The sequence below is a fragment of the Lactuca serriola genome, chromosome 4 (genome assembly GCF_051521515.1).
Source record: "Lactuca serriola cultivar US96UC23 chromosome 4, Lser_US96UC23_V15, whole genome shotgun sequence".
Classification (NCBI taxonomy): domain Eukaryota; kingdom Viridiplantae; phylum Streptophyta; class Magnoliopsida; order Asterales; family Asteraceae; genus Lactuca; species Lactuca serriola.
The window spans coordinates 38,044,146-38,055,062 of NC_136411.1; the positions used below are offsets into that span (position 1 = coordinate 38,044,146).

General features: G+C 34.4%; 2 non-coding genes across 2 annotated transcripts; both read left to right on the forward strand.

Annotated features, from left to right (window-relative positions):
• The first annotated feature begins 9,956 nt into the window (after positions 1–9,956).
• LOC145049103 (small nucleolar RNA Z159/U59) lies at positions 9,957–10,043 on the forward strand. The gene has a single exon (XR_013683218.1). It is a non-coding gene; the product is annotated as a small nucleolar RNA Z159/U59 (small nucleolar RNA).
• Positions 10,044–10,118: 75 nt separating this feature from the next.
• LOC145049104 (small nucleolar RNA Z159/U59) lies at positions 10,119–10,207 on the forward strand. The gene has a single exon (XR_013683219.1). It is a non-coding gene; the product is annotated as a small nucleolar RNA Z159/U59 (small nucleolar RNA).
• Positions 10,208–10,917: the final 710 nt, after the last annotated feature.

The window sequence follows — 10,917 nt, forward strand, 5'->3', positions numbered from 1 at the left end:
AAACTTCTATGGGTAGCCGATGCAAATACAACACTCACTTCGAGGTTCGAGCTTGTCGCGAGTCTCACGCCTCACGAGAACCTCGCAGCCCCAAACCTTGATGTGTGCTAACGAGGGAACCTTCCCTGTCCATATCTTGTGAGATGTTTTGGCAACCTTCTTAGTAGGGACTAGATTGAGGATATGGGCGGCAATCTCTAAGGCATACCCCCATAATGAGATAGGTAACGAAGTTTAACTCATCATGGAACGAACTATGTCCAACAAGGTTCGATTGCATCTCTCAGCCACACCATTAAGTTGTGGTGTCCTGGGTGGCGTCAATTACGAAATAATTTCATATTCCTTAAGATAATTTAGGAACTCGATACTAAGATACTCACCACCTCGATCGGATCGGAGCATCTTTATCTTCCTGCCCAGCTGATTCTCCACTTCTTTGTTTAAAATCTTTGAACTTTTCAAAGGTTTCTGACTTATTCTTGATTAAGTAGATATAGCCATATTTGTTGTAATCATCAGTAAAAGTTACGTAGAAGCGGTTAACATCCCTTGCGACGGTTCTGAAGGGTCCACACACATCGTTGTGTATGAGATCCATCAAACCCTCGCCCCTTTCTCAAGTACCAGTGAAGGGTGACTTGGTCATCTTTCTAAGAAAACAAGATTCGCAAGTGTCATCTGACTTTAAGTCGAATAAAACCAAGACTCCAGCCTTTTGGAGTTGGCCTATGCATTTCCTGTTGACATGTCCAAGACGACAATGCCACGAGGATGCTTTATCCAAACTGTTGGAAGAATCAATGTGCAACAAATTATTTCCTAACTTGTCTACAACCATCACAGCTTCATATACACCACTACAAGGCAATGCTTTAAAATAAAATACACCATTGTAAAAAGCATTAATAGAAACAATTTCATTATCAAATGAAAATCTAAAACCTTGTTTGTACAAACCATGAAAGGAAATAATATTTCTTGCCATATCGGACGAGTAGCAACAATTATTCAAATCTAATTCTAACCCACTACTAAGCAATAAAGAATAAACTCCAATCTTGGTGACATGCGGCATTTTCCTATTTCCCATGATCAAGTTCATTTTCCCGTGCTCCACATCCTTAATTCTTTTTAGTCCCTGCAAATCAGAACAAATATGGAAACCACAACCTGTATCAAGGAACCAAGAATAAGAATGTGATGATTTATTAGATAGAATAATATAAATACCTGCATGGGTGGGCTTAACCTTCCCATCCTTTACATCCTACAAGTATTTGGGGCAGCTTCGCTTCCAGTGCCCTTTATCATGACAATAGAAACACTCTGCTTCTTTCGGATTGGTAGAGGGATTAGCAAAACCAACTTTGGTCCCACTAGAATAGGATCCATCATGAGACTTTCCCTTGCGGCTCCTAGAAGGAGCCTTCCTCTTCTTCCCTTTCCTATGTCCAATTGCCAAGACAGAGGCACTAGTAGCAGGAGTAGTAACAACATATTTACCTTTGAGACTACTTTCAGCAGTCCTCAAAAGGCCTTGAAGCTTGCTGAGAGTGACCTCCTCCTTGTTCGTATGATAGGTCATATGGAACTGATCATAACAGGGAGGTAAAGAGTGTAGAATGATATCTATGGCCAACTCTTCATCGAAATTTACATTCAATTTCAGTAAGCGGTCCACAAACCTTTGCATTTTCTGCAAGTGGGTCGTGATGGACTCTCCATCCTTCATCATTGGTGTTATCATGGAGACAATAATTCCATACCTTTCCAAACGAGCACTTTGATGGTATCTTTCCATCAAGTCTTAGTGCATCTCGAAAGGATAGTAGTCCTCATAGGACTTTTAGAGTTCAGCCAACATAATGACCAACATGATACAAGACACCTTCATGGCATCCTTCTCATGAGTCTTATATATTCAGCGATCTCCTCAGGAGTAGCAGTGGACTCATCAATTTCTTTAAGCTCTTTGTCGAGGACATATTCCTTTTCCTTGTAGCGAGTGACCATCCTAATATTCTGAATCCAGTCATTGAAGTTCGAACCATCAAAGATGGCTCTCCCACACAAGTTCATGCGAGAGAAAGATCCATAAGGGTTTGATCCAGAAGCGGTGTTGGAAGACATCTGAAAAGAAAGAATGACAAATTTAGATTAGATAATAATCCTTAACATAACACCCAAATGAAATATTAAGGCTGAGACCCAACACAATACTTTACAATTCGGAAGAGGGATGCCGTAATCCAATTGCAAAATATTTGAAGGTAGGTAAATGACGATTTACCAATTTTCACCATGAAAAACGAAATTGATAATTAAGTTTTAACTGTATTGAAATTCCTAGATTCTTTTGAGATTCATTGAACTTTTTAATGGCATGTATAAATCTCGATTATGTCCTTCAAGTTTATGACTGGGATACCGAGGATCACAAACAAGGTCTGAATAACCATGCAAATGTGCTTGGTACACCCGATATCATTTATCACCTAATCAATGTGTCGGTTAACCACGCACGCTCCATTGATCTATGACAAACATCAAGCTAACCTTTGCCACCCTTACTAGTCTAAGGTAATGTGTCGGTTAACCACACACGCTCCATTAACGACTTAGCAAAGTGTAAAGTGCAATTTCATGGAATAACATCATTTTCACATTTTTCCTAAAGCAACTAAGATTGAGAATTTAATAAAAATTTTAGTTACTTTATAATGATCATTATACTTTTAACGAGAATTAATGTCTTATCCTACCCGTTCGGCTAACGAACCTCCACCAATCAAGGAAGCGGTGGGTGAGAGTGGACACCCATCAAACCACCATTTTATAGACAGTAACCTTATACCCCTCTTATAGACCAACTTTGTGAATGAGGCCCACTAACGGTAAGACTTACTTGTCTTATACATACATATATATATATATATATATATATATATATATATATATAATTATTAAATTTATAATATTATAATAGTATAATAGTTGAATTTTAAACTTTTAAAATTCTAAGATTTGGAATTAAATGTTTCAAAAGTGAGACTTTACAAATTCCAAAACTTGAGGGCAAGTTTTGAAACTCTTGAAAACTCTTCATTTCCATAACTTATGAGTTTAATGTCATTTTAATGGAAGAGACTTTTCATGTTCCATAACTTGAGGACAAGTTATGGAAGTCATTAAAAACATTTAGATCAATTTTAACAAATTAAATTATCATATAATATAGGATTGATCTAACTAAACTCATAAAGCTAGATAATATCAAATCAACAATTTACAAGAAATTTTGTTTATTATGTAAACCAACAATTATCTTAAAATTTTGTCAATTATCTTTTGATTGGATGAGTAAAATCACCACCAAATCATAAAAACAAATTTTATGATACAAAACAGTTTGCGGTAGTGATCGTAATCCAATATAGGCCAAAAAACCGGAAAATTTGTCATCTGCCAGTGCAACTCGTCGAGACAGGTTTTGGACTCGTCGAGTTCATCAATGGACTTGGCGAGTTCATCCTGTCAGAAATCCTTTTTCGGTTTGCTTCAACTTTGAACAATCAATAAGCAACAATATAACATATAACTACCCCAGGCTCTGATACCACTGAAGGGTTTTGACCACTATAACACTCTTATGGTGCACATGCAACCCTAGATGCTTTGGATCTAAGTTTTCTCTAGTTATACATGCAAATTTTTTTTTCCAAAGCATGAAACCTAATATAGCATACAACATGACATGTGAATCATAAAACTAGTTATAGAATTACCTCTTGTTGTAGCTTGATGTGTTTGGCCTTTAAGAACTTAGCACCCCAAGTGTGATGCCTCAAATGGTTCACAAAACACCACCAACAATTTAGGGCTAGCGGCGCAGCTTGTTGCCCATTTGCCTTCAATCGATATGTATTGAACTATATTAGTCGAATTCATGGATTTGGAGAAATTGAGAGAGATTACTATGCACTCAAAATCGGTTCTATGAACTCTAAGAAGACAAGGGTAACCGATTATAGGCCATGGGGTCATATATATAATGTAGGAATCCAAGAGTCATAGGTAAACTCTAATCCATACACTTTGGGTTATGATCTATATCTTATGTGGGCTAACTCTTCATGGAAACTTACATAAACATAGCCCATCATGGATCAATAGCTCAAACCATATATATATATATATATATATATATATATATATATATATATATATATATATATATCATTGATTTACATAACCAGTCCCCGTTAATTTAATTAGTCTCTTTTGATCACTAAATTAATTATTGATCAATACTAATTAAATAACATGATTTCATATTAATATTTTATACTTGTAATATATTAATAAATCATAAATAACCTTTTTTCTCAAATGTTCATCCTATCATATTGTTTTGGTGAATGCAACCCAAAATGGACCATGCTACTCTTGGGTCAAGTACATACCAATTATAGTTATGGACTTAGACACCTTATCCATCAAATGACCTGATATTAAATTCGTATGTTTTCTGTCAGGTCAGGAGTGTTAGAATGATACCTAAATTGTTTTTCTTATTAAAAGAGGAGGTTTTCATGATATACATCTTAGGTATTTGGGTATATGTTGCTTTTGATTTGGATGTGGTGTGTGTGAAATTTAAGAAGTCTACAATTGTTCATGTTATTTTTGCTAACTTTTGACCAGTGGTGAATGGATCTAAAGTTTTGGAGAGGGTCATTTGGACTGAAATTTTGGGTTTACCTTGTTGTGCTTGGAATGATGTTGTTGCAAATAAGGTGGCGGGTTTATGGGGCGACGTTTGTTTCTTGGAAGATGACATTCAAGCCCCTTTCATGGTTTAAATGGTATGTATCAAAACTCTTAAATCCAGTTTGATTCATGACAAGATCAATGTATTTATTCAAGGAATTAGTAACAAACTGGTTGTTAAAGAAATATCTAATTGGGAACCTGACATTGTGTGTAATGAGGAAACTTTGGACCGCGAGCTACCTAATCTTTTGGGTGAATCATATAATGATGAGAATGGGTATGAAGATAATGAAGCTGAAGATACAGGTGAGTGTAATACAGGTGGTATCAATCAAACTAATGAATAATAACATAGGAGCAGGGTTTGTTAATCGACATGTCGTTTTTTCAGACCAGTGGGTTTAAACCAATTGTTGATTAGGGGGGGGGGTTGGAGTCTTCTTTATTCTGCCTCGTCTCATATTGTTCATCCCACCAAGGCTGTTGTTGCTTGTAAAATACCTTCGATTGTAGTGCCCGAGTCAACTGACCCGATTGCTATAGTAACAGGGTTGGTGGTTGACGGTGTTCCGATTGTAGATGTCGATGTAACGACCATGTTTTCATACCACGTACACCCTAAAATTTACATTTCTCATTTAAAAATTTATAACAACTTTGGTGTACATTAACACTCTGGAATACAAGTAGTAATCAATAGAACCGTATTGGCTTCTAGTACATGATCGAGTCAGGTGTCACAATAATATACATACAAAATAAATCATCACAACAACATAAGCCTCACGACTTAGTGAATAAAGACTACTATAACATAATAATATAAATCACATTATAACTTATTCCTCATTTATGTAGCAGTTAATTTATATCAATTAAATGGTATTCTCATAACCAGTCTCTTAGTAACAATTTATCTCTCATTCATAATCTGTCTTTAAAAAAATAATCTATTTACTAGTAAATGATCTATCTCTAAATTGTGATCACTCTCTCGATTAATGATCTATCTATTTCTCTCTCTCTCTCTCTCTCTCTCAATCAATCACTCAAAATAAATATCTTATTCGCAATTAATCTATCAATTAGGTTTTATCTCTCAATCAATAATCTGTCTCTCAATCGACGACTCAATTATCATCACTGATCTATCTCTAAGTCATAATGTATATATCTTTCTCTATCATAACATATCTCTTTTAATGGATCACCATCTCTGTCATAATCTATCATCCGGTCGTGACCAATTCATCAATGATGATTAATCTGTTAATCGTAATCCATCTATGAATTGTAATGTATTTCTCGAAAATGATATAACTAACAGTAATAATCAATTCCTCGGTTTTAATCAATTATTTAGATCTTTATATAATTCACATATCACATATATCATACATATCACATATATCACAAATCTAATGTAACAATTACTCAGAAATGATCTATCTTTTAATGTGTTCTATTTTTCAGTTATAATCTATCTTATCAATCAAAATAATTCTTTCAACATATTAATCTATCAAAATAATCAATCTTTCCAGTATTATTCAGTTACTCATTAATAATTAATCATATAAACGATGTAATATATATCACAAATAACACATCAATGGATGTTAGAGTAGTGTTAATCACTTGGTTAGTCAGCAAACTTATTCCAGTTTCGATTTCAATCCTTCGTTGCCTATTAGCTCGTCATATGGTAGCACTTAACCATCAAATAACAAGTTTTCTCAAAACTTTTCATTACTCACTACTAGCTACCCTCAAGACCTTTTGTCACCAAACTAATCAAACCTCATAATATAATCATAATAGGCTTAGCCTATAATCCATTAGTTAATTTCTTAAATATTAGGGTTTATAACCCACATAGTCTTGACTAACTCTTTAATCATAAGATTTAATCATTGATCTTATCAATTGGTTCGTAACAACATCATATCATGAATACCTGTAATACACCTGGGTCCATCAAACCTTAATAATAATCAAATATCATAGATACAATTTAACAGGTAAAAGATAGCTCACTGTATCCCATAACTCGACCTCGTATCATCTGTAAAACAACATAACTTCACCATAGTAATCTCCCAAAAACGACTTATGAGCAAGGTCTTTGATCCCGCATGCCAAATCACTCTCAAATGACTTGAGACTCATATATTTATACTATGCATTGGTCACGTCGTAACCATTTGAGTGTCACGTCGTAACAGTTAAATGAATCCCAGTTTATCCATATATTACACTCTTCCGCCAAGTGTTGCAGTGGCTTGCCTCATTTCACGTCGTGACACATCTATCACCATGTCGTGGTGATTGAATAGACTCCATCTCGCCACATGTCACTTTTCGGTTGACACGTGTAATTATGATTCACTCATTTCCATGTCATAGGCAATATACCTTCATGTCGTGAGGATCAAAAGTTAACCGCTGACTTTGACTTCCGTTGACTTTCTCAAAATAGCAACATACTTTCATCTAAACTTCAAACGGTCATAACTTTCTCATAAGAACTCTGTGTTCAACAATATTTATATCCACACTTTTTTTAATCGATCTATCACTTTCTCAACTCCATTATCTAAATATCAAATATCCAATTTAAATAACTCCAAACTTTATTTCACTTAGTCGCCTCATATCATTTTATATGTTCTGGAGTGATAATTGGTTACAAAAGACAGATATTACAAATCGAAGATATTGCTGATATAATGAAACAATATGTTGAAATGGGAGGGTTAGTTGGTTATGATATGGAAGGTAATAAAGACAAGATTAGACAAATATTGGTTAGTATTGGTGTTATTCAAGTTGATAAATGAATTGCATGTCTTTGAATATATGTAGCACCCAAAATTTTCTTAAAAGAAGTTAGGTGAGGTCAATTTGTATTCAGTATGGGGTTTCTTTCTTGGGTTTTCAAGAAACAAGGATGACTCAGTTGGACTTGTTTAGAGTTAGGACTATGCGGCGGAATTGTAATTTTGATTTTGCTTTTAGCAATGCTCGTGGGAGATCAGGAGGTATTTTATCTATATGGTACCCAAATGTTTTTATTAAAAACAGTATTGTATGCTCTAGTAACATTGTTATTGTTGGTGGTGTGTGGATTCCATTTAATATGGAGTGTTATGTGGTGAACGTTTATGCGCCTTAAGATATTGTGGAGAAACAATGGTTATGGAGCTATATTATTGTGTTTATAAGAAGGCAGGGGGATAATTATATTATTTTTAGTGACTTCAATATGGTTAGAAGAAAAGATAAGAGATTCGGGTCTATCATTTGCATGTTTCTGCTGGAGATTTTAATGACTTTATCAATGATATAATGATATAGGTGTGGTGGATGTTCCGATTACTAGGAAGAAATTTACCACGGTTGATCCATCAAATATCAAACTTAGTAAATTGGATCGGTTCTTGGTCTCAGGATCGATTTTTGATAGATTCCAGGCGTTACAGGCGACTGTGTTGGATAGGAAGTGGTCTGACAGTTGTCCTATTTTGCTTCATGATTATAAGGTCGAATGTGGTCCTTCTCCCTTCAAGTTCTATAATTCTTGGTTGCTTTTGGATTGTTTCGATGACATGATTCGTGGGTGTGTTATTGAGTTTGTGGTTAATCAAAGTTGCAGCAAGTTTTCTTTATTTAAAAATAAACTTAAATTTATTAAGAGTAAAATATTGGAGTGACATTCTCGGGCTATGGAGGCGTGTGATGTGCATAAATTGCATCTAGAGTCCCAGTAACATGATATTTATTTATCTATTGATGATGGTGTTTTTTCTAGTGATTTGCATAATGAAAGGAAACATATTCTTAGGGAAATTGCTAATTTTGAGAGACATGTTGCTGCAAATGTTGTTCAAAAAGCTAAGGTGAAATGGTTGGTTGAAGGGGATGAGAATTTTGTTTTTTTTTTCATGGTACGATGAAAAAAAGAAGGCGCCTTATGTTAATTTGAGGGGTTCTGTTGATGGGGATTGGGTGACAGATCTGTCGGCGTTATTTTTTAGTTTTTATTTTTAAATTCCTCCAAATTTCAAGCGTTTAATAATATTCGGTTAGCGAATAGAAGTAACCAGTTTACTAGTATTAGTTCTAAAAGTGTAGAGTTTTTAGAGAATTCGTTTTCGCCCGGAGAAATTAAGAAGGCAGTTTCGGATTGTGGTGGAGAGCGTGCTCGTGGTCTAGACACGATCTCGTTCCAGTTTCTTAAACATTACTAGGATGTTTCAAGAACCAAATTGCTCTTGAGTTCATTTAAAAGTTTCATGTTTTTCATGGAGATTTTTCAAGAATCGGATTCCTCTTGCCTCAAATTTTAGTTTAAGAGGTTTGAATGTCTATTCTATCTTATGCCCGCTTTGCAATCCAAAAGAAGGTAATATTGATCATGTGCTTTTTAATTACTTGTTTACTCGGGTGATTTCGTGTTAGCTTTGTTCATGGAGTTGTGCTTTTCCCAGTTGCATGCATATATAGTTTGAGGTGGCTCAGTGAATAGTTTGATTTAGCTGAAGAGGTTGATTAAAGAAAATGGAGTGAATAAGCATTTAGTTAAACTCATACTTACTTTCACCTTTACCACATTATGAAACATTTGCAAAGCAAGAAATACGATTATTTTTAGGAATTCAAAGTGTTCTTCGCAAAAAGTTATGGATGGGATTCAAGTTTTGGTTTTTAATTGGATTAAGTATAGGCAAAAATTAGATTCATTTATATTGTTAATCTCGTCATATGGCTTGTAAATAATTATCTAACATCTTATTAGTTTGCTTTTCCTAATAAATTACCTTGCCGCTTAAAAAAAAATCAAAATTAATAAAAAAATAATATATTTTATGAAGTTATTAAAAATCGAATTATACACATATCAATATTTGGGTCCATCAGCGTAACCTTAGCCCATCACGGCTGTAATCCCCTTTCAAAACCCTAAAACCCCTAAAACCCCTGAATCGCATTTCAATTTTAGGGTTTTGCTCTATAAAGCGGTCGTCACTCCTCCATTCAGGTATATCCTCCATCGTTCTTATCTCTTTCGCCTTAATGAGCTGCGAAATGCTCAACCAAATCTCGTTAGTCGTCAGGTTTCGCTTTATCATTGTTCATAAATCCTTCTATTCTTCTTGTTTTATGTAATAGTTTTCTGCGTCTCTTATGATGAATCAAATTTAATAACTTTCGTTCTTCTGAGATTAACCATGCTGAAAGTTTTTGGAGACCTGAACTGAAGAGACGCAGAATAAATTCATGTTTGATTTTGATTATTTTTCCTCAATTTGTAAATATCTTTTCGATTTTCGTTTTTGAACGACTCTTATGATGATTCAGATAATACTTTCGTTCTTCCGAGGATAACATCCATGCGGAAACAATTATTGGAGACCTGAACTGAAGATCTTCTTATTCAACACTTTCCAAATTTCAAATCGATTTGTTGTTTTATTTCCATTTGCTAGTAATACTATTTTTCAACAAATGTTTGTGATTGAAATTTTTTTCGACGATTTAAACAAAATTGGGGCGATGTTTTTACGTCTTCGCAAAACTCAAATGAAATAAATCGTCGAAGATTGATCCCTTGACATTTTGAATGGTTGAGCCTTTGCTTTGTATGAGGTGAAGGATCCCATGGATGAATGTCTTTTGGGACTTGTCATATCCTATCGCCTTGAGGAGCGGAGTCTCTGCAATTACCTCTTGGGATTGGCCATGAGAATAACATTATTTCATGTTTTTATGAATCTTTTTTTCGTATCAAATAGTCCCTGTTAATAGCTGTATTGCATTTTGTCAGCTAAAAAAATGATTAAATTCTAATAAAATTACGTTTTTTCACTTGCATTGTTTGAAAAGATTAGTTATCTTAGACAACCATGTTTGCAACACTAAGAATTAACCCAATTGTTGTGCCTTTTACTTTTACACTTGTTAATCTTGTATAAACTTGTAACAAAGACACTTACTTTTTGTACATGTCTGTAAATTAGTTTTTTGAACATGGACCTTTTGTGTGTGTTAATGAGAGTTGGAGCAATTAGTATCTTTGTTCCGATTAAAACTTCAAAATGTTTGAATTTCAAGAAATGATGATATTCTATATGCTAATGC